This window comes from Mytilus galloprovincialis, chromosome 12 (assembly GCF_965363235.1).
Source record: "Mytilus galloprovincialis chromosome 12, xbMytGall1.hap1.1, whole genome shotgun sequence".
Classification (NCBI taxonomy): Eukaryota; Metazoa; Mollusca; class Bivalvia; order Mytilida; family Mytilidae; genus Mytilus; species Mytilus galloprovincialis.
This window is the reverse complement of record NC_134849.1, coordinates 57,131,043-57,158,628: the sequence shown is the minus strand read 5'-3', so window position 1 is coordinate 57,158,628 and position 27,586 is coordinate 57,131,043. Positions and strand designations below refer to the sequence as shown.

The window sequence follows — 27,586 nt, the reverse complement described above, 5'->3', positions numbered from 1 at the left end:
GTTAAATTTTTGTGTTTTGGTCTGTTTTTCTCATTCTATATGCAATAGGTCTACTATATTTGTTGTACGGAATGATGGTAAGGTGTACATGTCTAGCGGGCAGATGTCATGTGACCTTGACCTCATTTTCATGGTTCAGTGGTCAAAGTTTAGTTTTTGAGTTTTGGTCTTTTTATCTAATACTGTATGCCATAGGTCAACTATATTTGGTGTATGGAAATATTAAATGATCTTTATGTCAGTCGCGCAGGTTTTATTTGACGGTGACCTCATTTTCACGGTTCATTGCACAGTGTTAAGTTTTTGTGTTTTGGTCTATTTTTCTTAAACTATAAGTAATGGGTCAACTATATATGTTGTATAGAAGCATTGTTAGCTGTACATGTCTGCCTGGCATGGTTCATCTGACCTTGACCTCATTTTCAAGGTTCATTGCAGGGACTAAAATTAACGCTCACCCAGTCGCCCATGGCGACCAGATTTTCTGCTGGGCGAATATATTTAGTCATCCTGATCGCCCAGCTGGCGAGTGTAAAAAAATTGAAGTAAACCCCATTTGTACCCTCGGAGTCATTACAAGCCTGTGTTAGACGGTAATTTGTCCCTGAATCGCTATTTACAAAAAATACTTCATGTAAAAACGAAACGCAGTCTCGTAAATAAATATCCCAATATTAAGTTTGATATCCAATCTTCAACTTAAACTTATTGCAAAATATATTTTGATCAACACTATTAGAGGATGGCTTGGATTGAGATAGTATTTATTAAAAAAAAAAAAAAAAAAAAAAAACCAGCCATATTGACAGGTCAACAGGAAGTTGAAAAAAATTGAAGGGAGATAATTTTGGCAGGAAATAACCTAAAATAAATATTTTCAAATCTTAAAATACATTTCTGGTGGCAATAACTTAAATATTATAAGCTTTATTAAAAAAACTGTTTTGTTTCATACCATGAACATACATTTAAAGAAGAATCAGAGAAATTTGTATTTGAACATAAACAAGAATATCACGTGACTTCCGGTTGGCATGGTCAAGCTTTTTCTGCTGCTACAAAAAGTCAAGAAAAGATAAGTTTTCTGTGTGTTTTTGTCAGTTAGTTGTCAAACAAGTCAAACATTTTCAGTATATAAGTCATAATTAACTGTATATAAATGTAAATATGGATTAATCAGCGAAGAAAAGTGAAAAATCTCCTCTGAAATTGTGCATTGACACTAGGCTCGTTGCCGCCATTTTGGATTTATTTTTTTTTTTTTCCCGGGAAATTTGAAATTGAATCTTGAATATATATATTATATCCGTAATTGACATTGATTGATTAACTTGTAATTCATGTCCGTGAATAAGATTATAAAAGAATACAAAAAGGTTTATAACCTATTTAAAAGGCAGGGCCTTTCACGAGATACCGTACTATTCACAGATAGCAAGGGGTTCAGTCTAGATAGAATAGTTCCAGATAGCATCAGTGACAAGTTTCACATAGTAGCAAAGAGTGGAGCTACAGCTTCCAATGATGAACATCTAAAAACCCTTTTTGCAAAACTAGAAGAGTTGAAAACTAAAGATCCAATCATTTTAATCTGGTTCGGAACTTGTGAAATAACAACAAAGGGGAAATACATATACTTAAGGAACTACCCTTATCAAAATATAGAGTCAATACTCACAGGATACAGAGATTTAAGAGACAAAATATTGGCAAAATTCAAATATGTCACTATAATCTTTCTTGATTGCCCTTACTACTCGATAACAATCTTTAACAAAAAAATCAGAGATAGAGAAGAGAAGAAAAACAAAGATAAACTAGATCAAAACAACAACCAAACAAAATCAACAAACTTCTCCTTAGTAGTGAAAAGTATAAGGGTACCAGAATTGTAACAAAAAAGGACAAAAATTCCTTACTTAGGAGCACTAGCACCCTTCTGCCCTGAGATTCAAGCTGGAACACTGTTAGTAAGTATATAAAAAGTTATTTTCAGTTTTATTTTCATTTAGTCTTTTTGTATGAAGATTGGTTGGGCTCCTAAAATTTCAACTGGGCCCCTGAAAAAAATATCTTAGGGGCCCAGATGGCCCCTAGACAAAAACAGTTAAGTTTAGTCCCTGCATTGGTCTTTGTTTAGTTATCTTGGTTAATGTTAAGTTTATGAGACAGTTGTAATAAAACTAAGCTTTATACTTAGGACTATCAACATAATATCAATGATCAGTATAGAAGGCGAGACATTTCAGCGTGTGCACTCTTGTTCTAGTTTTCAGACAATAACTTATGTTCTTAAAAGTGTATTGATGTCAGTAAATTGTACCACATTTTACCAAAAGAAAATTTTCTAAAAATATTATTTATTTTGGTAAGGGAGGTAGTTAAAAAAAAAAGGGGGGGGGGGAGTTTTTTTTTTTTCTCAAAATTTAAGCAATTACAAAGAAAATTCTTCAAATATTTTTATTTGAAAAAAGGGGGAGGGAGGGGGTTAAACAAGAGGGGTTTTTCTTCAACATTTAAGAAATTGTCAATTTTCCAAAGTAAAATTGGATGTTGCAATTTTTTTTGCTAATTCTTTGTATATAGTCTGAAAACAGATTTACTTAGTATTGACCAACATCACAGCGTATGCACAAGAGCAAGAAATCTTCAATTGAAAGTAAAAACAAATCATATAACCAATTTCAAGTTCTTTGACTACATTTATTCTGTGTCAGAATCCTATAATGTGTCTAATTACAATCCAAATCCAATCTGCGGTTGTATCCAGCTGGGCTCAGCAAAGCAGTTTATTTAATTCAATTTGCATAATATGGAATAAGTTATCTAAAAGGTTATACAAAATCAAACTTGAATGCAAGAAGGAGAAATAATTGCAACACATTCATTATAAATTTTGGGGTATATTATAAGAGTGATTCACCTGATTAATGGAATATATATCATAGGAATTATTATGGAAATGAAACAAAATGTTTAATTCATAAAGTGGATATAGTTTAATATAGTGATTATGATAAAGTGAAATAATATGAAATTGAATGTGAAATTAGAAATAATCATTATAAAGTTCTTGATCTAATATTGTTTAATTGGAATATATACATGTAAATGAAATAAAAACTCAATACTGTGGATATAATTAAATCAAGTGATATAGTGAAAGTATATGAATAAACTTATCCAAAATATTTGTGAGGCTTGTTTAGGGGGGGTATCAATATCCCATATCCCATTAAGTTTTTATCCCAATATCCCGTATCCCTATAATGTTTACCCCTAATATCCCAATAAATATTTTTTACAAATATCCCATATCCCTAAAACTATTTTGAAATATCCCAAAAAATCATTATAAATTCATTCAATGACTGGTGTAAGGGGTCTAATTTCAGACTTTTTTTAATTGTTCAAACCGTGATGCATATGACTGTAAAATATAATTTTGATAGCATTCTTCTTTCATTGATAAGAAACTTCATCCTACACGTTAACCTATGTTGGAAAGAACAGAAAAACTCAACCCTGTCTCTTGTCCAAGATTGCTCTGACATCCAACGACTGTTTTGCCAAACAAACAGGAATGTAGGACGTCAGATCACGTCCATATCAAAAAGTGGATATTTAGCATGCAAGTTCAATAACTCAAAATTTAACACAAGAAAGCTTTCTGCTAATGTACCTACATTACACTTAAGATGGTATGGGTGTCTTCCTCCATCTTGGATTGTAAAAAACAGAGAATCAAAGGTCCAGATTTTCCATCAAGTTAGCAAAATTTGATGCAGGAATGCAGATGTTTAATGTACATTTTCATTTAAAAGTACCAATTTATAAGAATATAACTTCTAAATATTGATATTTTTGCAAATGTTAATTATTTTTGGTTGTTTTTAATTTTTTTTTAAATTGGCATTTTAAGGGGAGGTAACTCTAAAAAAGTGCATTTTCTGAAGGATTCTGTATGGAATTTTCCTATTTTGTATTTTAGCCGGAAAAAACTTACGGTGACCCTATCTTTTCTTTTGATATTCTCAAAGCAGTGTCTGAAAGCTATCTTTTCCTGAAGTATTTAACAATTCTATCATTTTGTTTAGTTTCTAATCACAAAATGGTGTTTTTTCCTGTATAATCCATACAAAATGTGTCATTTTGTCCCGTCCTGTAGCTTGAGAAAATGCGCGGTGACCTATCATTTTTATTATGTTTTTCAACATGTATCAATAGATACAACGTTTTGGCAAAGTATGAAAAAATTCTATCATTTTTATTTTAGACTCCCATACCACCTTAACTGAACATTGCAATATTTTTACAGCAGGCAAAATTTGCACAGCCCTTGTTTTGCAAAGAAATAAGACAACATTTGACTCTGTGATCTTGACCTTTATGAATTACATAGATCCCAATGTTTTTGTTACTTTTTTTTTAATTTCCTTCCTCACAACAACAGTAATAGACAAAACATATATTAATTTACATTGATTATTTAGTAATTATTCGTTATTAACATAGTTTATACAGCGAAATATCTACTTTTTGATATGGGACGTGCTCTGACGTCCCTCGGCCCCAGCTTGTCTGGCAAAACAGCCGTTGCACATCAGAACAATCTGTGAAACGTGGAGACCTCTGAAGATCCTCGCCACGCCACATAAAAAATAAGAGGTATAAAATATCCTGTAATCATATAAAGCATCAAAACAAATGAAAACATTGACAACAATAAGGCTTAACTCATCAGATGGATACATCTAACAAAAATCTATGATTATTTCAAGAAAATTATCAATGCATATGAGCATATAATATAAAAAAAGATGTGGTATGATTGCCAATGAGACAACTCTTCACAAGAGACCACGTGACACAGAAATTAACAACTATAGGTCACAGTACGACCTTCAACAATGAGCAAAGCGCATACCTCATAGTTAGCTATAAAAAGACCTGAAATGACAAATGAGAACAATTCAAACGAGAAAACTAACGGCCTAATTTATGTATAAAAAAAGTGAACAAAAACAAATATGTAACACAGCAACAAACGACAGCCACTGAATTAAAGACTCCTGACTTTGGACAGGCACATACATACAGAATGTGGCGAGGCTAAACATGTTAGCGGGATCCCAACCCTCCCCTTAACCTGGGACAGTGGTGTAACAGTACAACAGTACAACATAAGAATGAACTATACAAATAAGTTGAAAAAGGCTTAACTCATCAGATGGATACAAAATGAAATACATCTAACAAAAACAGAGAGTGGACGTGACCGAGTACTTGTACATCCCATCAACAAAAAGACACTTAGTACAGATCTGAGAGTATTTGCAGTTACTGACAGCTAGTTCAAAGCCAATTACAACTAATAAAAAGTAATGCATCTGAGACTAAATTATCAATCATTACACATCCAACATCCAATGGCACGGTAAACAACATCTCCGTAAAAATGAGGATGTGCTATACCGTTTGAAATAATTTTTTTACAGGTAGAACCAAACTTCAAAACCAAATCTAGAATTTAGTAATGATTTTAAGTGATTTGTGGTAACTATTCCCTGACTTAATATTATTTACCAGTAATACATAGATTTCGTTCATTAAAATCCGATATCATTACAACAGACACGGACATAGCGGAGGTGTTGTGATAGACAAACACTGTAAGGTAGTGCCAAAGTAACATCCCCATCCAAAAAAGGAAAATTAACAATAAGGAACGAAGTATGGAAAGCAAAATAAATACTTTTAAAATTGTCAGTACATATAAGCATATAAATATCGAAAATAGATCAATACTTTTCGCTTGGGTTTGGATGACTTTTAAATAAAACGACCATTAACTCAATTAAAATAAACAAAGCACTAAAATGACCTTTACTATTAATCTTTTTGGGGCAATTTTATCAAGTGAGATGTAAATATTTCTGTGCTTAACTTTTAAATTCCACTTATTTTTTTTCATGTTAAATTCAATATCCTTATAAATGCATCAATATCCCATATCCCATTTACTTTTAGGACAAATAGGCCAATTAAAATTAATTGATAGATTTTCATCCCCGCCCGCCCCTCTGAAATCGTCCCGCCCCGAATTTTTTTATTTTATAAAATTTACGATTTCCGGATTTCGTTCATTCCCGTTACCGGTAACCGTTAAAATTTCGTTTCATCCTCAAAGCTACCTGTTTCAAATTTCGGTTTTGTACCTTAAGTTAATCTAACAAAAATGATTAAGTCGACCTTTCCGCTGCTCTATGATGACAGCATCATCTTCCGAGAGTACAGATTGATAACGAGAATGACGTGAAATATTGGTGTTAAGAGAAACACGCTGTTTCCAAGACTGCAAATCGCGGTATGTCACAAATTTCTGTGATTAGCTAAATTGTGGATTTTTTTATTTATGCAATGTCTTTCTCTCAGGAAATTTAAACTGTAAATGATACACAAAGCGCAAGATTCGTGGAAACCATTGATACAGAAAACATGACTGGATTATAGATATTGAAATACAAGCACGAACTTGTCAGATTTATGACCGTTTATTGAAATTAAAAAGTCGACTAACATATGCATTTTATTTATGCAAGCCCTTTGATTTTACCCATGGCTGTTTTTTTATGTTGACAATCAGCAAATGTCCCAATACACCCAAAAAGAGTCATTAAACAACAACTTTTTTTTATTATTAAGTTCATGTTTTACATGATAATTATATTTTCATCTTGCATATAAAGTACCAACCCTATTATTTTCAACACTCTCTGAGTTTTCATTTTATTCTGTACTCATAATAATTGTGTTGCATACCAATGCATTTGCTTCATTTTATGGGAATACAAACCATTGTTTAGAAACCCAAATACATTTGGTGTAGGTAGTCTAACTGAAGAGAGTATTTCTCACACGTTTTTGTTATTAAGTTTTTAAAGTCGTAATTAGATATATTTATTTAAGGATTTGAAAAATTATGTAAGATTCCTCATACTTGTGTATATAAAAAAGAAGATGTGGTATGATTGCCAATGAGACAACTATCCACAAAAGACCAAAATGACACAGACATTAACAACTATAGGTCACTGTACAGCCTTAACAATACATGATATAAGCTTATTATCATGATTATTACACTTGCATATATGAAGAACTCGTCACAAAACATGCAAAAGGGTTTCATATGAAATAAAATTTAAAAAATAAAATCCTCCCACCCGCCCCATTTTTTTCAAAAATTTGGATGAAAATCTACTAATTAATTTTAGTTGGCCATATCCCGTATCCCTAAAATTAAAATGGCAAATATCCGGTATCCCAATATACCCTATACAAGCCTCATTTGTAAAGTGAGGATACTCATTTTAAATGTGATAATGGAAATAATCAAATATTTCAAAATTCTGTACCTGTTTTAGGGATATATATATCATGGGAAATTTAACAGAATATTGATATAAAGAGAAAATCTAGTTATATATGGTCAAAAGCATGAACAAATATTCGAAAACTTTCATCATGTTCATAAAATTAGAAAAACGTAATAAATTATTTCAGATAAAGAAAATGGAATACTGGATGAGATATGAAATATGAAGAGTAAATAGAATAGTTCATTCAAATATGATTTTGATATTTCAATATGAATATACATTAACAATTTGTACAAGGAAAATGTCAAAAACAAATTATTTTGAGTTATTTCCCATTAAAAAGCCAAAGAGGTTTAAAAAGTTTTTTTTAACAATATACAAGAAATCTAAGCACTCATAGTATTTGGCTGTGAAAACATTAAAGAGGAAATGTTGTGAATTATATGACATGCAATTGAATTCCTTTATAAAGACATATAGTTTTGATCTGGCTTGTTTTCTTCTAAAAGTTTAAATGACAGTAAAAAAAAATCTCTTTTTCCGTCTAAATGTTGTGTTTTTTTGGCATTTGAATGATTAATTGGTCATATTCTAGCATTATTCATACCATATAGACTAATTTAGACTGAATGCATATTATGTTATTCAACAAGATAAAAATTGAAGCCTTGATGCCATATAAAAAAATAATAAGTTTAAAATAAAACTATCTCAGTAATACTACAACAGTAACAATTAAACAGGCGAAGTGATAGGATAAGAAATACTTAAGGAAAAAAGCATGCTGAAAGTTTTAGTTAGGTGGAAAAAAAACTGTACAGGTAGCATCAAGGTAGATTTAAATCTTACAAAACCAACTGGTCGATTTAAATGTCCCAATTGTATTTTCAATGTTTGAATCTGGTTGAACAATAGCTACAGGTAAACGGTAACACCCATAGTCAACTCACTGTAAAAGGAAACAACAGAGCTATAAGAAAAAATTGGCACCTTATCAAACAAAACAGAAAACCAAAAATACTACTCTCAAAACCATTTGATTATTTTGTACAGAAGCAAAAAATCTAAGAGTATCCTGAAGTAACATATTCAAAAATAAAAATAAAGGTATATTAAGATAAAATCCAACAAAAGATTATAAAATATCATGTATAACAAATTAACCAAAAAAAAAGAAGACTAGATCAAAAGAATATATATAAAAAAGAAAGAAAGAAAGATACAAATGTATTAACAGGTGTCATATCCCCATACCAGAAAATCAAATTCGAACAATTCTTGATATTAAAAAAAGGAAAACATATCATCAGGGATACCTGATGAGCATAGGCCTAAATCCAATAACAATCTTAACGGAAACAACTTTTATATGATAAGGAACACGGGCTCAGCTTTGTGATTCTTTTTCTAGAACACACACTATTTAAATTACAAGCACACATTAATTTCTTTAAAAGTACAATAATAAATGCTGAAAAAGTATCCCATAACAGAAATTATTGTCAAACAATTCGAGATAACTGTAGATACATGTATAGAGAAAATGGAACTTTATTACAAAGGATTATAATAAGATATACTGGATTGTTCATAGACCCAACTTATTCTAGTATAGTTCCCCATAAGTAAAAACCAAATTCGAACAATTCTTAATATTACAAAAAGAAAAACCTAATTGATGTCCTAGGTCAATGGACAAAGATAACACATTGAATATGAAACCCTATGCTTGCATAAATTTTTATGCCCCACCTACCATAGTAGAGGGGCATTATGTTTTCTGGTCTGTACGTCCGTTCGTCTGTTCATTTGTTCGTTCGTCCATTCGTCCCACTTCAGGTTAACATTTTTGTTCAAGGTAGTTTTTGATGAAGTTGAAGTTTAATCAACTTGAAACTTAGTACACATGTGCCCTATGATATGATCTTTCTAATTTTAATGCCAAATTAGAGTTTTGACCCCAATTTCACGGTCCACTGAACATAGAAAATGATAGTGCATGTTTCAGGTTAAAGTTTTTGGTCAAGGTAGTTTTTGATGAAGTTGGAAGTCCAAACAACTTGAAAATTAGTACACATGTGCCCTATGATATGATCTTTCTAATTTTAATGCCAAATTAGAGTTTTGACCCCAATTTCACGATCCACTAAACATAGAAAATGATAGTGCGAGTGGGGCATCCGTGTACTATGGACACATTCTTGTTTTTATTATTTTAATTTTGGTTATTGATCTTTTTCTGTTTTTTTTTAATACTTGTTATCATGAACATTGATAAACATAAATATATGTTTTTAACGTGTTGCTTATCTGTTTATTTTACATAAAGAAATGCATCTTTTAAAAAAGGTTGTGAAAATAATTCTTTATTTTGGATTTAATTGAAATTTGTCAAGGTTAAATCTTTTACTTATCCACGGCCAACCCAGATAACAAAAAAAGTACTTGTCCAGTTGTTCAAATGTACGAATCTGCCAAGACAAAGATGTCGTTTCCACACTCCTGAATAATTTGAGTCAATACTTTAGATTATTAAGTTGACTTTTAAAAGAGATGATAAATATACAAATCTCTCAAAATGGTGATTGACTTATTTTTGAATATTGTCACAATGAAAACGATAAACCATTTTGAAACAAATCCTTCACCCCAAAATTAGGTTCAGATGTCAGCTGTGTGAGAGTTTGGAGGTTAAATTACTTAAACTGTTGATATGAAATTCTGCCCTCCACCACTCTTTTATTAATGGCTGTGTTATGGGTTGATTGCAAAAGGCAAGGTAATAAACAGCGCTAGAAGACTCATTCAGCACTGACTGTTTTAAACATTGGACAGGACAATTAACAAAAAGATACAAGTGGACAGTATTCTTATTACAAAAAATCTGAAATCTTCAAACTCTTTTTTTGTTGCATTAGTTCTTTCCATTTGTAAACTCTTGAAAATTATACATTATACTTTTGGTTTTCAAAATAAAATTTTACTTATATTTTCAGGTATTCAGAAGATTGGTGAATTAACAGATCTAGACCAACCAAAAGACTTTTTCGTTGTGTAGAAGTAATTAAGGTTTTTACACAACATGATTTGTATTACGTACATATTTTTTTGGGGAAAAGAAAATGGGGGGAAGGTTTGTTTCACATTTATGTACAATATTCCATTCTGTAACAATGAAACACAGTTTTGCAAGAGCAGTTTTTAACCAAAAATTTCAGTATTAGGAACCCTTTGTTTTCGGTGTACTTTTTTTGTCTTTGGATAATTTAGAATTTTACCAATTGTGCCAAATAAAAGATCTATGCAGTGTGATAGTTGTAGATTTTTTTTACATTTCATATTAATAATGAAATGTTTTGTACTAGTTTTATTATTAAGATAAATGATTGATTATTGATGGTTTTCAATTATGAACTTTTTTTCAATATTAAATAATCTATACCCTTGTGGACTATACCCTCGTCCACGAATCACCAGCCCAGTTGTCAGCACTTTGGTGTTGACATGAATATCAATTATATGGTCATTTTTTTTTTATAAATTTCCTGTTTTCAAAACTTTGAATTTTTCGAAAAACTAAGGATTTTCTTACCCCCAGGAGTAGATTACCTTATACCTAGCCGTATTTGGCACAACTTTTTGGAATTTTGGGTCCTCAATGCTCTTCAACTTTGTATTTGTTTGCCTTTATAACTGTTTTGATCTGAGCGTCACTGATGAGTCTTATGTAGACAAAAAGCACAACTGGCGTATTAAATTATAATCCTGGTTCCTTTGATAATTATACAAGTAAAAAATATGTATAAGATTTCTTTTGTATATTTTTGTTTTTACAGGATTTCCTCACTGTATTTGTAAGGACTGCCTTAAATCACACATAACACATTCATTTTGTACATTTACACACTTTTTGTGTTAGATTACAGATTAGTATCTGTATGTTTTATATGTAATTCTACATCAATTCTTTACAGTACACCAAATAGTATAACTTCAAGAAAAGAGTGTAACTAAATTCCTTCATTATATGCCTATTAATTTAAAAGGTATTACGATAAAAAAAAAAGAGGGTGATTTAAAGTCGTAAGAAACCTCAAATTAAAAAAAAAATAATGCATATGTTTTTTTATAACTCAATGGATGGTTTTCATTATAAAACTTGTGTACATATACTTTTTTCTGAAGAAAATTCTTTAATTTATTCATATTTAGAAGAAGTTTACTATAATTTTAATTGCTTCCTCCCCTTCCTTCCAGGAAACAATTCCCCTGGCATATTTTCCGTATGCGAAGTGACCTCAGTGTGACCCATCTCGTAAAAATCCGGTGATCACAATACGCATGGATGTCCTTAAAATAGACTATTACCTGAATTTACATGTTATACACGTGCTCAATTTCCATGCTTTTTTATTGATTTTTTGTCAATTGTTGACAAACAAGTGACAATCGTTTAACTTCGGCTTCAAAACATGAACTTTAATTACCTGCCATATTTTGACAACAACACTGACCGATTGAAAAAAAAAATTGACGATTATACGAAATGTACACGAAAAAAATGATAAATTCGTGCACAGAAGACTTAAGTTTATGATGTTTGTATGCATTGGTTCAAGAATTGGAAGAACATTATTTTTCACCGGTCACTCGTTTCTAATGACTTTAAGCATTCTGTTTGATTTTTCTAATTATATTATTGTACCAATTTAGGATTTATAACTACTTCTATTAACCACTCATTGACTGTACGATTTATGATTTTTTTGTTTAGGGGGAGGGGGATTATATTGTTACCTTTGTCAGCATTGCATCCTGTTATTCTGAAATTTTATATTTATACAAATGTTCTTGTCGTGCCTTTAGGTGTTGAGATTATGTGTTTTTAGTCTGAGGATAAAAAAAATTATGTGACTAGTTTGATATATGTATCTTCCAGGGGTTAGCACTCCTTTTGATATTTTAAACAACATAGTACAGTAGAGTAAATATTAGATTTACAAAATGGTATGTTTTGAATAGTGTGCAATAGTGTAATTAGGGTATCATATCCTAACTGATCATTGGACAACTAAATGGGAAAAGTGCTAGAACAATATTTATAATAAACTTTGATAAAAGAATAAAACAAGACAATCAATTAAACATCTGTATTATGCATATTTGTTAAATTTTGAATGTTAATGATGTTTAATCAATGCTGTGTGTAGTCTCTCATATTAACATACTTAAAAGCTTTAATAAGATTTATATTTTGATATGGAAAATGAATCTGACATGTAAATATCATATTTTTTGTTTAACATTTTTAAGAATATATGGCAGAAAGTAAGTTGTGAATCTGTTTTTGAATAAATATGTTAACAAGGCATCTGTTTGTATGACTATATTTATGGTAAAATGAATGGTTGTATGATAGTGAAAGTTAAGTCTACAAGTATTACTCCTCTTGTTAAAGTTTTAGCTATCTTGTTGAGCAGGAAAACAAAGATTTCTTAAATATTGAGTGCTTATTAGTTAAGTTTTGATGCTTTTTATATGTTGGATTCATTATTTTAGTAGGATGCCAATTTTTCGAGGATTAAGTTGTTAAATATGACGAAAAAATTCAAATTTAAAACAAAGTACAAAAGATCAAAAGGATAAGTCATTCTGACTTTGCCAAAACCATATACTGTGGATTAATTTTTTTTTGTTGGTTACAAATTTTCATGGATTTTGTGGGTTTAGGTGAACCACAAAATTAATGTTCATCGAAGGAAAATTTCCTACAGGCTTCTATAAAGACTTCAGCAAACCACGAAATTAAATGTCCACGAAAATTTGTGCCCACAAAAATAAATGAATCCACAGTGCCAAATATTCATGAAAATACAGTTTCTCCTCAATCCACATGAATACCCACTAATTAAATGAATCCACAATTTTAAAGTTTGTTATTATTATTTCAATGTTAATTCTTGTTAGTTTTTCTTTATTGATTACTTCTAAATCTTTGTTTCTTTAATGACACTTATTAAAATATTCTATCTATACGTTCTTCACCCTTAAGTGCTGTGTTAAATTGGTGCTATATTTTCTACCATGTTGCTATCTTGAATAATTTTATAATAGAATGTTCAGGGGGCATACTGCTATGTTTTGTTTTGAAAACCAGTGATGTGTTAATTTTCATAAATTTTTTTAAATCTTGATTTTAAGGATTTTTTTCATAATCATGTAGGAGAATTTTCAAGAACATTTTTAAATGATACACAGTATCTTTTTTTTTATCAGTAAATATGTGATACAATTTTTAAAGCTTTAAATTTTTAATTGTTTTTAGTGAAATGAATTACACAAATAAATTTTATTTTACTTTTTTACAACTGTTTTAGAACTTATAAATACTATTTAAAGAGGCATTTGCTAAAATTTTGCCAGTACAAGTTTTTAAAAGTTTTATTTTATAATTAAAACACTTAAACTCAACTAAATATTGAATAATGAATATTAATATAAGCTATTAGTTTAGTTCAGTTTTGTAAAAATAAGCCCAAAACATCAATGCATTATTAACTTGTCTATTAGTTAACAGACAGTAATATTCATTTTATTAAGATCCTATAGTTGATGGGGTATTACTAATTGGCGAAAAAAAGCGTCAAGGGTCAAATTTTGTTGTAAATACCCCTTGATGGGCACTATTAAGATAAAGTCATTTGAAAAGTCTTCCTTTTTGATACATTGATTATATTTGTATTTTCCTACATATATATCTTCTTTTCTTTTACTGTCATTTATTAATATTGGTGATATAAGTGTATACAAGTAGATGGCTGTGAGATTTGCATTGATGATTCATTTGTTTTATGCGTCATCTATCATAATGTATGTATATTGAATTAAAACGAAATTATAATATGGTTTTGTTTTTAAATGCCTTCATGCTGTACCTGTAAATTAAAACTATTTACAGCTATGTGCATTTTGTTTTTAGGTTTTTTTTTTACCCAGGGACATGAGTAGCAGAAGTGTGACATATCGATCCTTTGTAAAAATAATGGAACTTGATGCGACTGTCATACAAGTGGTTGGTTTAGTGCTATAAAACCAGGTTCAATCCACCATTTTCCACATTTGAAAATGCCTGTACCAAGTCATAAATATGACAATTGTTGTCCATTTGTTTGATGTGTTTTATCATTTGTTTTTGCCATTTGATTTGGGACTTTCCGTTTTGAATTTTCCTTGGGAGTTCAGTTTTTTTGTGATTTTACTTTTCATTCCCTTTAATGGTAAGTCTGATTAATGTTCTGTCATCTCATTGCAATGGATATATGTTGTTCCTACCTCATTCAGGGGTTAAAAAATCCACTAGCCCGACGCCCCGGACTAGATCATTTACGCCTCGGGCAATTACAATGTGTAATCCGATATGCCCGACTGACAAGTAACAAAAAATTCTTGACGTTTCCAAAATGGAAAGTGAAAAATCCCTTTATCACTATTCTATGTTAGCCATTTCGATTCAATTAAGTCATCCGGGATTCCAAGAATTTGAACTGGTTTGTACAGGTCCTGTTGTACATATTTTAAAAATAGAACAAATAACTGGCATGTCTGGGTGGCCTGGTATCATGTGTTGATTGCAATTCTCGTACTTCAAATATCGATTTCTCATACCATGGCTTGGGGTATTGTACATTGCTTATCGTGCCGAGATTACCAATTAACGGTATTTGGGGGTATGATGTATTGATTGGTATTGACCTGTCTTGTTGCACAGCTTTTGAGCACGAAACCATGCAACAAAATATTTCTTAATATTTTAGTACGGGAACTCAAGGAACTTCGTCAGTTTCAACGAAAAACGGTAGATGAAGGGAGTAACAAGGCTGAAAATTCATCCCCCAAAAATGCTAAATCGACAGGAAAAGCCGCGGAAAAAAAATAATAGTGTCCAGGACAGCAGGGCTGTCAAGTCTTTAGCGCGAGACTCGCACATATTCATGCTTATTTGGCGGCATTTTCCTTTGATCTATTGTTTTTTGATCTTTACAGTTTAGCAAAAAAATCAAGCATTCACTTCCTGAAAAGTTGGCAGAACTGGGACACAATGATTGCCTTGGCAAGGTTGGCTGTTGCTGATGAAAAAAAACAGACAATGCTCTGTGAATATTGCCGTTAGTTGCCCCAAGAACGCCAATAAAAAGTCTGCTTTGAATGTGGGAACAACTAAGTTAGGTTAAGCACCAAAAGAATAAATAACAGATCAACAAAAATATCAAATACAGTGTATAATGTCTCCTTCAAAACAAAGGACACCCACTTTGTATTATGCAGCAAACTCTTGATTTTTAAGGCATACTAGGGCTAGCAGGTCAGTTTTGATGGACTAGCAGTTCTTACAACAGGGCTAGTAAAGTCCTGCTGCCAATAAGTCCTGGGCTAGTTAGCTGTAACAAAATTTTTTTAACCCCTGCTGACTCATCAATCATGGTCTATTGATTGTGATACTTTTGTTTAATTTAAGTGTTAACATTACCACATTTGTAGATCAGCATGATGGGTGCCACATGCCGAGCAGGAACAGCCTACCATTCATTAACAACTAAGTTCACACCCTTGTATTTGTGTTGTTCCTGTTTCTTAATCGTATTCTTTGTTGAATTTTTCACCACTTTCTATTTTTGCAATTGGATGTCACTTTATTTTCGATCTGTCAGTTTGAAAGTTCTCTTGGTATTGTTAGCCTTTTTTTTTTTTTTAGATTTGAATATTAATTTTAAGGCGAATCACTAATTCACTGATGTTTGGAATTGATTTGTATCATATCTATGGAGACTATTTGACGGGGTCTCATTGGGGGGTTCTGATCCCGGATCCCGCTTACTGTTTTGTCAGATTCCCGTATCCATTTGGGTTCGATATATAATCCAAACAAAATCTGACAATTTTGCACAACCTGCAGTTGAAAATATCTCTACGACTAACACCTACTAATATATTCCGTTTTTAGGTCCCTTTCTGACGAAGGCGAAGGGTTGCACTCCGTCCGTCTGTCCATCCGTCAGTCCTGCAAGTAAGTTTTTCACACTTTTGTCTTTGTCCTTTAAGATTTTGATTATGCATTTAGTGTATTGTTTTATCATGGAAAGTTACAGATCAAGTTCAAGTTTTATTCCGGTCTGATATTTCTGGGCAGAGTTATGGTCCTTGGACTTAGACAATTTACTCAGATGATCAGTTTTTCCGCACCTTTTGCGTCACGCCCGAAGATATAGATTTGATAATTGGTATATAATTTTAGCATACCAAGTACAGATCAAGTTCACACTTTTTCCCGATCATGACTTATTGTAGAGTTAGGGTTCTTGAACATTTTGGACATAAAAGAAATTCACTTACATAATCACTCTTCCTCCTTTTTTTTCATGCTTGAAGATATTGACTTCGTATTTGTTAAAAAGTAAACACCATTACAAGTTATGCGTTAACTTTCAAACCTGTTTTTGTGTTTTCTTCCTTTTCGTCCCATAGGATATGAAGTAGGAAAACGCAAAATGGCCTTAACCGGCCACCATAATTCCATCAAAACTTTTGATTTTTCAACCCTGTATACCACCATTCCCAATGAGAAATTGAACAAGAGGCTGTCACAACGACAGCAAACCGGATTTATTAACATTTATTTGTGTCCTGGCAATATCACAAGAACCATAACTGATGAATGCTGAAAGTGAAAATCGTCAATATCAAATTTGACCTCCATTTTGTAGTCAGTATCAACATATTAAAATTTGAAAATCTTAAATTGAATGGTTCATTAGTAAATGCAACAACGTGAATGGAAACGCCATTTTACGATCTTTCAAGAACCATAACTCCTGAACGGTAAAAGTAAAAATCGTCATTATTGAACTTGACCTCTATTTTGTCATCAGTAACAACATATAACCAGGTGCTCCGCAGGGCGCAGCTTTATACGACCGCAGAGGTCGAACCCTGAACAGTTGGGGCAAGTATGGACAAAACATTCAAGCGTGATACAGCTCTGAATTTGGATTGTGATCAAATTTTTGACATTACATGGGTTTTTTTTACACAAAACAAATGTCAAGATTTTACAAATCAATTAAAGATTTCTTCTTCAAACTTTTTAAATCTAAAATTAAATAGTTGATCATGACACAGCATAGGTTTCTGACACAGAACGAATGTGGTCTAATGAACTTAAAAGGTTTTTTTTGCCTTTGAGCAATTCACTATGCTGTTGAATATTAATCCTCTCAAAAAAATGTTTGAAGAAATTTTCTTTTTATTTATGAAATCTGAAATGAGAAAAATTTAAACCCCCCCCCCCCTTTTTTTCACATCCCTGTTTCCCTTTTTCCAAAACTGATATCAATTCAAATTTCTAATGGAGTTTGCAACAATAACTACTCTTTTAAATACATCATAAAATATTAAAATGTAAAATAAAGTGCTTGTTATCACTGAATGGTAAAGATTGGTTGGTAGTAAAAGTGAATATACATTGTTTATTGTATAAAACAATAAAAAAAACTTCATCAGCAACATTTCATATTGGCAAATTTCCAGTGAAGTTATTTACATAAAGTTATTGGCAAATAAAAATAGAAAATGACATCATAGTCATGTCTGGCAAATGTCCAACATACATTATCTAAAAACATTTTAGATAAGATAAGGAAAAAAAGCTTCATCAGCAACATTTTATATTGGCAAATTTCCAATGAAGTTATTTACATAAAGTTATTGGCAAATAAAAATAGAAAATGACATCATAGTCATGCCTGGCAAATTTCCAACATATTATCAACTAATATTTTATACAAAGAAAGATAACTCCAATTGAAAATTAATTGCTATTGCACAATATTGTGCAATAAGATATTTCTTGCTATTGTGCAATACTGTGCAATTGAAAATTTCTTGCTATTGCACAATACTTTATATGGAATCCTGATTTGGACCAACTTGAAAACTGGGCCCATAATCAAAAATCAATGTACATATTTAGATAAAGCATATCAAATAAGCCCAAGAATTTAATTTTGTTAAAATCAAACTTAGTTTAATTTTGGACCCTTTAGACCTTAATGTAAACCAATTTGAAAACTGGACCAAAAATTAAGACTCTACATACACAGTTAGATTTGGCATATAAAAGAACCCATTTATTCAATTTTTGATGAAATCAAACAAAGTTTAATTTTGGACCCCCATTTGGACCAACTTCAAAACTAGGCCAATAATTAAAAATCTAAGTACATTTTTAAATTCAGCATATCAAAGAACCCCAAGGATTCAATTTTTGTTAAAATCAAACTAAAGTTTAATTTTGGACCCTTTGGACCTTAATGTAGACCAATTTGAAAACGGGACCAAAAATTAAGAATCTACATACATAGTTAGATTCGGCATATCAAAGAACCCCAATTATTCAATTTTTGATGAAATCACACAAAGTTCAATTTTGGACCCTTTGGGACCCTTATTCCTAAGCTGTTAGGACCAAAACTCCCAAAATCAAACCCAACCTTCCTTTTATGGTCATAAACCTTGTGTTTAAATTTCATAGATTTCTATTCACTTATACTAAAGTTATGGTGCAAAAACCAAAAATAATGCTTATTTGGGCCCCTTTTTGGCCCCTAATTCATAAACTGTTGTGACCTCAACTCCAAAAATCAATCCCAACCTTCCTTTTGTGGTCATAAACCTTGTGTTAAAATTTCATTGATTTCTATTTACTTATACTAAAGTTATTGTGCGAAAACCAAGAATAATGCTTATTTGGGCCCTTTTTTGGCCCTTATTTCCTAAACTGTTGAAACCAAAACTCCCAAAATCAATCCCAACCTTCCTTTTGTGGTCATAAACCTTGTGTCAAAATTTCATAGATTTCTATTCACTTAAACTAAAGTTATAGTGCGAAAACCAAGAAAATGCTTATTTGGGCCCTTTTTGGCCCCTAATTCCTAAAATGTTGGGACCAAAACTCCCAAAATCAATCCCAACCTTTCTTTTGTTGTCATAAACCTTGTGTTAAAATTTCATTGATTTCTATTCACTTTTACTAAAGTTAGAGTGCGAAAACTAAAAGTATTCGGACGACGACGACGACGACGACGACGACGACGCAGACGACGACGCCAACGTGATAGCAATATACGACCAAAAAATTGAAATTTTTGCGGTCGTATGAAAATTTCAAAGGCTTTGGTTGAATGGTTTATGAGAAAATGCACGGACACGACTGGAAACACCATTTTTCAATCTTTCAAGAACCATAACTCCTGAACGGTAAAAATCAAAATCGTCATTATTGAACTTGACCTCCATTTTGTCATCAGTAACAATATATTAAAATTTGGGAAGCTTTGGTAGAACAGTTCATGCGTAAATGCACGGACACGCCTGGAAACTCCATTTTTCAATCTTTCAAGAACCATAACTTCTGAACGGTAAAAGTCAAAATCGCCATTATTGAACTTGACCTTCATTTAGTTGTCAGTAACAATATATTGAAATTTTAAAAGCTTTGGTTGAACGGTTCATGAGTTAATGCACGGACAACATTTGATTGCCGCCCGCCCGGCCGCCCGCCGTACATCCCCAAATCAATAACCGACATTTTTGTCACAAAAATCCGGTTAAAAATCGTCTAAAGGAAATAATCCACAACGATTTTCAACATAGAAATGATTGCAATCGCTATAAATTTATAACTTTTGGATACCATACGGCATTCTAATATTTTGTATATAGTGAACAAAAAGGTAAAACATGCTACACAGATAAACAAGTGATCAGTATATGTTGAATATGGAGGTAGAATTTTTCAACAAATTGTCGGCATTCCTACGGGAACAAACTGTTTGCCTCTCCTTGCCGACCTCTTCTTATTTTCATATGAATCGGGGTTCTTTCAGACAAGAAGATCAAATTAAAGAAGCCAGATAATTTAATTTCACATTCAGATATTTTGACGATGTTCTTTCCATTAACACTCCTTACTTTTCTTATTGGGTTCTATTAATATATCTACAAGGACTAGAAACTAAAGAAACAACAGACACGGCTTTCTCCACCTAATGTTTAGAATATTATATACCTCAAATTTGACTTACACGTTCATGTCAGTACCAGAATCTATTACAAACGAGACGATTTGAATTTTAAAATTATCAATTTTCACAAACTTAGTAGTAATATACCAATTTTAGTATTTATGAAATCAAAAGAGATAATAGAGAACATTAAATGTTCAATTTTAAGATTTTAAGATCGTTTATGAAGACCGAAGGCCAATATATTTTGAGGTATCCAGCTATCAAAGCCTCCGAATCCTATTTATTTAGACATGACAGCTGCCACCTGTCACAAGTCGGTATTGGCATTTTCTTAAATAACACTCAGACTGCCATTGAAACTTTCGTACTCGGCGTTGCTAAGGTTTTCCCACCAGATAAAGAGCGCAGAGAATGTTTGGCGGTGAATGGGAGACAATAAACGGACTTGGACCTGTCCCCCTCTGGCACATATCTCTACCCTACCGGCTATTTATTGGAGGGTATGAAATAATTTATTGAAGCGTTCACTCTTGTCATGAAGAGGAATCCCCTCCACTTTTGGTATCAGAAGGGAGGTGTCATCTCCGCAGTACACGTAATTCAGGTTGTTTTCATTTAAAAAAATCGGTGATCGAGACTGCTGTTTTCAGAGGTCTGTGTAAACAGAGGCGGGTTCTCCGTCCAGTCCACTATTGCACGTAGGAAGGATGTTTTGACACTTATGTTATCATTGTCTTGAAGTTTAGATTCTTTGTACTGACGTTGTTTATCATCTTAATAACGTGTTAAAGTATTCTTTTTAATTGTTTTCTGGATAAAACGTTTACTGTTAAGTCTGTGTTTTAGTGGTATCCATTTGACGTGGCTCAGTACTTTCTGTCAATGTGTTATTGTGTCACGATAAATGTTTGTTTATGTTTTTGTCTGTTTTAATATTGATTGAGATGACAACACAATGTTGACTGCTGTGTCCCTATATTTGAAATATAGGAGCTGATGTTTAAATAGACCACCATTCATTAAATGTTGTATAGTTACGATTGTTAGGTTTAATAATCACTTTAAAAAATTGATAAAAACAGTCTTTATAAAATACAATAAAAAACATAGAGTTATCAGTTATTGTCCAATGAAATAGTAGCTAGTAAAAAACAAAACTTTATATTTTATATTCCCTTCCCTTTCATCCCCTTCCCTTTCATGAATGTGACCTACCGAATTAGACTATTTATCGGATTTGTCATCACATAAGCAACATGACGGGTGCCACATGTGGAGCAGGATCTGCTTACCTTCCGGAGCACCGAGATCATCCCTAGTTTTTGTTTGGGTTCGTGTTGCTTATTCTTTAGTTTTCTATGTTGTGTCATGTGTACGATTATTTGTCTGTTTGTCTTTTTTACTTTGAGCCATGGCGTTGTCAGTTTATTTTTGATTTATGAGTTTGACTGTCCCTTTGGTATCTTTCGTCCCTCTTTTATATGGAGAATCATGTTTTTAACTGAAATAGTATGTTAAGGTCTATTGATTGATTGATTGCTGATAGCTTTATTAAGGATCAACACAAAAATGTTTATCATATCAGTTATTGTCTATACATGAAGTTTGCTTAATACAGTACAATTGCAAATACAGGAATATAACCATATTGAATATTATGAGGCATGTGCAATAGACGAATTAGAGTATCACATCCTATCTGATCATTGGACAGCTAAATAAGAAAAGGTCTAGAACAATATTTATACTAAACTGGTAAAAGAATAAAAGAAGACTATTTCAATTGAACATCAGTATAATGCATATTATCATATTAAGATCATAATTGTTAAATTTTTAATGTTGATGGTGTTCAATGCTATGTGCATTCTCTCATATTAACATACTTTTATATGATTTGGCTGTCTCAAAGTTTTATATGGAAAATGAATCATGTAAATATCATATTAGGCCTGATATTTTTTGTTTAACATTTTATAGAATATATGACAAAGTAAGTAGTGAATCTGTTTTTGAATAAATGTGTGAACAAGCCATCATTTTGTGTGAATGTATTTTATAAGGTGAAATGAATGGTTGTATAAAAGTGAGAGTTAAGTGAACAAGTATTATTTTTCTTGTTGAGCAGGAAAACAAAGATTACCAAATATATTAGTGCTAATTTATTAAGTTTTGATGCTTTTTATATTTTATTAAGATGCCAACTTTTTGAGGATTTTGTTGTTAAATATGACGAAATAAATCATATTTACAACAAAGTACAAAAGACTAACAGGATAAGTCATTTCGACTTTGCCAAAACCATATAATCAAATATTCATGAAAATACAGTTTCTCCTCAATCCACAAGAAATGCCCACAAATTAAATGGTTTTAAAGTTTGTTGTTATGTTTTTAATGTTTAATCTTGTTAAATATGCTTTATCGATTACCTCTTAATCTTTGTTTCTTTAATGACACTTTTATCAAAATATACTATCTATGTTGTGGGTCTTATACTGGTGCTATATTTTCTACCATGTTGCTATCTTGAATGATTTAGTATTAGAATGTAAAGCAGGCAGGCATCATGTTCTATGTTTTTTGGAAAACAAGTTATATGTTAATTACCATTGTGCTATTTGAAAATTCTAGGGACAACATATCTATGTAAAGGAAAATTTTCATAAACATGTTGGAAATTTATCGTTTGCATGTTTAGATGATACACTGTATCTTCTTTTATCAGTTAATATGAGTGATAAAAACAATTTTTAAAGCTTAAAATTTTTAATCTTTTTTAAGGAATCAACTACAAATAAATTTTATTATATATTTCTATTTTTTACAACTGTTTTAGAACTTAATTTATTTTTACAAAAAGTGTTAGCTAACATTTAGACAGTACAAGAGTTAAAAGGGTATTTTTGTATATTTTAAAACACTTACAAGAACATAATATTGTATACTAAATTCTTAAATCGTCATTTTGGATCCATTTTGTCAAAATTAGCCCCAAATCTTATTGAAGTCTTTTATTATTCAGACAACAGTTCATTTCAATTAGATCATATTGTAACTTATAAGGGACGAGAAGCATCAAGATGCGAATTTTTTAGTTGGTGCCCTTTTAAAACAATGTCATTAGAAAATTCTTCCTTTTTGAGAAATTGATCATATTTTATTTTCTGACAATTCTTTTTTTCTTCTTTTTACCGTCAACTATTTATTAATATTGGCAAAACATGTGTATACTTAAAGTTGGCTGTGAGATTTGCATTTATAAATCATTGTACATTGATCATATTTTATATATATTCTAATAAAAATTTAAAAATTTTGATATGTTTTTTTTTAAATGTCTTTATACTGTAACTGTAAATTGAAACATTTACAGCTATGTGCATATTGTTTGGATGATTTTTGTTGACCCTGGGACATAAGCAACATAGCAATGTTTCATTTTCTGTAATGGTCATTCTGATTAAAGTATAAATGGTAAAACTATTTTGGGCCTGCTCAATCAGTCATTGTCTTTTGCTTAGTTTAAAAGTTAACATCACCAAATGGGCGTATGACATTTGCGCCGATTTACAAAAAAAAATCATTCTTTCATTTGCGCCAATTTTATATTTACTCCTAATTAGATTTACAGGTTAGTTTATACTTGTACATGTACTATACTATTAGTAAAATCTGGTTATAAATGTTGCTCACTAATGTTTAAGTTAATAATTTTGATTCATATTGTTCTTGAACTTCGTTGTAAGATGATGGACATATTGCACACTGAAACGAGCCGAGGAGTCAATTCATTAATCATCGACGACCATACACATCGGAAGGTCAGTGTCCTGAAAAACATATCTTACTCATGTACCATATAATCGTGTAAAGCCAAAGTCACCACGGATTCTGATATTATGGTTGATAATTTATTACATTTTGTACAAGTGGCTAACGGAAGAGGTCTATAATGATAAATGAAAAATAACATGACTTGGATGAAGGGTTTTCTCATTGGCACTCATACATCATCTTTTTATATCTATTCACCTGTAATTTACCTGTAAAAAAATCGGCGCAAATGAAAATAAAAATCGGCGCAAATGCAAAACGCCGCACCAAATGAGACTTATTACTGGATTTGTACTTGCAAAGAACAACATGATGGGTGCCACATGTGGAGTAGAACCTGCTTACCCTTAATGAACAATTAAGTTCACAGCGTTTTATTTGTGGGGTTCAATTGAGTTTTGCAGAATTTTTCAAAATTTCTTTTTTTGCAATGAGATTGTCAGTTTTTCGATTTGTTTGTTTCAAATTTTTATTGGTTTTAATTGTCAATTTGATAAGAATCACTAATGGCATTTCACAGGTATTTGGACTAGATCTGTATTATCACTACACATCTCATATCCATGAAGACCATTTGACATCATAATTGTTGACCTTTGAGTTAGACTGATTCAACAAATTGTTGGCATTTCTATGGGATCGAACTCTACTTGCCGACCTCTTTTTATTTTCATACGAGTCGGAGTTCTTTCAGACACTTGTCAAAAACAAGAAAAATAAGAAGCCAGATCATCAATTTTCACATTCAGATACATTAATGATGTTCTTTCCATTAACAATCCAAACTCTTCTGATTGAGTTCGATTAATATATATTCTCCAGAAGTAGAAATTAAAGAAACAACAGACATGGCTTCCCTCAGCTGCCTCGTTTTTAGACTTATACCTCAAATTTGACACACGCGGTCAACTCTACTAGAATCTATGACAAATGAGATTATTTTAATTCTGAAATTATCAATTTCCCCGCACCTTAGTAGCAATAGTAGTATACCAACTGCACCTGCATATGGGATATACATTTCCCAAACCATTCTGAATCCAAGAGCTTGCAGCTGCTACTAAGACTTTGTAAAACGGCACAAATGTCTGAGCAGAAAGTTGATGGATCGAGGGTATGTCAAAGAACGTCTCGTCCTCTTTCTAAAAAAAAATCATGTAAAGAAACCAAAACCGTGTTGAAAATGCCTGTACCAAGTCAGGAATATGGCAGTTGTTATCCGTTCGTTTGATGTGTCTGAGCTTTTGCTTTTTTCATTTTCTTAGTAACTTTCTGTTTAAACTTTTCCAGGTCATTTTTTTTGTTATTTTCCTTTTTATTAAAGAACACACTAAAACATATTTAAATTATTGCCCTTAGAGTATAAAATGTGTGCATTTGCTGTTGATATGAACAGATGTTCTTTTGTTATAAAAGGATTTCATTGTCATTGAAAATTCTACGGTAGCCAGTTGTGATGAAATAGAAAGACTGACAAAAAACTGCCTATGCTACTATCATACTTTACTTTAAAGGAGAAAAGCTCAAATTAAAAAAAAAATTTGTTACTGCAGACAAAAAATTTCTCCTATTAACTTTGTCAAGTAAAGCTAAAAGAAAAATGTAGTAAAAAATTACCGAACTCCAAGGCAAATACAAAACCGTGGGCGTCAATAAAAACTGCCAAAACAAAATACTACCAATCAACAGATCAAGTAAAATTCCATATTTCTCTCTTAGTGCTGGCAATTTTCGAAGAAAAAGAGTGGTATAAACCTGGTTTTAGTACTAGGTAAACCTTTCACTCGTATGAAAGTTGTTGTTTGTTCCGTTATATCAACAAAATTGGATGAACAAATCCATACAGATTTAAAAAGTTACTGTGACAATAATTGGAATAAAACTGAGTAAACATACATCGCAGACATACAACACAGCTCACTATAAAATCTAACAAACATACATATTGATCTTACAAAGACGTCCACAAAAAAATGTAGTTGATAGTTACAATTACAACAGTTTTTGTCGGTCATAATGCATACCATATATAGTATACACTATGTCGATAAGTAAATATTAAGGTTAAATAAAATACAAACAAAACTGCAAAAATCCTTTGTGTCCAAATTGCACCTCAGGATCAACCTACACCAATGCATACATACTAGTCATGAACGCACGAGATAAAAAGACATAAAAGCACACAATTTATTAACTGGGAAGTTAAACATATTAAACCAAAATAAAAAGATACACGACTTCAGCACCTAGAATCAAGAACAGCTTTTACTATTTGTATCTGTTACAAATCAAATCAAATCAAATATGTTTATTTCCTAATCAAAGGACCCTTATTAATACCAATTACAAACAAATAAATCATAATAGACAAAATATAAATACATGACATACATGTTTAGAAACAATATGAAATTAAACATATAATATGATTCATATAAAAACAAAAGAACAGTAAAATTGAGAATGGAAATGGGGAATGTGCCAAAGAGACAACAACCCGACCATAGAAAAAAAAAAAAAAAACAGCAGAAGGTCACCAACAGGTCTTCAATGTAGCGAGAAATTCCCGCACCCGGAAACGTCCTTGAGCTGGCCCCTAAACAAATATATACTAGTTCAGTGATAATGAACGCCATACTAATTTCCAAATTGTACACAAGAAACTAAAATTAAAATAATACAAGACTAACAAAGGCCAGAGGCTCCTGACTTGGGACAGGCGCAAAAATGCGGCGGGGTTAAACATGTTTGTGAGATCTCAACCCTCCCCCTATACCTCTAGCCAATGTAGAAAAGTAAACGCATAACAATACGCACATTAAAATTCAGTCCAAGAGAAGTCCGAGTCTGATGTCAGAAGATGTAACCAAAGAAAATAAAAAAAATGACAATAATCCATAAATAACAACAGACTACTAGCAGTTAACTGACATGCCAGCTCCAGACTTCAATTAAACTGACTGAAAGATTATGATTTCATCATATGAACATCAGGCACAATCCTTCCCGTTAGGGGTTTAGTATCATACCATCATAACATATATGAGAAGAACATAACCCGTGTCATGCCAACAACTGGTTTTTGAATAAGTGTGTTTAGTTCCGATGCAAAGACCCCGTAAGTGAATCAATATTAACGCCAAAATATGCAATCTTTAATGACCTGACAACAGTATCGTAACTATATATATCCCTTCTTAATAAGTCTATTCAAAGGTTTTGTTAGTTTTTGAGGTGAATACTGACACCTTTGTGCTTCATAAAGAATATTTCCATAAAAAA

The 27,586-nt window shown here is 31.6% G+C and overlaps 1 protein-coding gene across 4 annotated transcripts in view; it reads left to right on the top strand.

Annotated features, from left to right (window-relative positions):
• The window catches only part of LOC143054336 (uncharacterized), a 55,408-nt gene extending 41,132 nt beyond the window's left edge, over positions 1-14,276 (top strand). For all 4 annotated transcript variants that reach the window (XM_076227319.1, XM_076227316.1, XM_076227317.1 and 1 more), the window contains exon 7: positions 10,379-14,276. The gene's annotated coding sequence lies outside the window, so the exon portion shown is untranslated. The remainder of the gene's footprint in view (positions 1-10,378) is intronic.
• Positions 14,277-27,586: the final 13,310 nt, after the last annotated feature.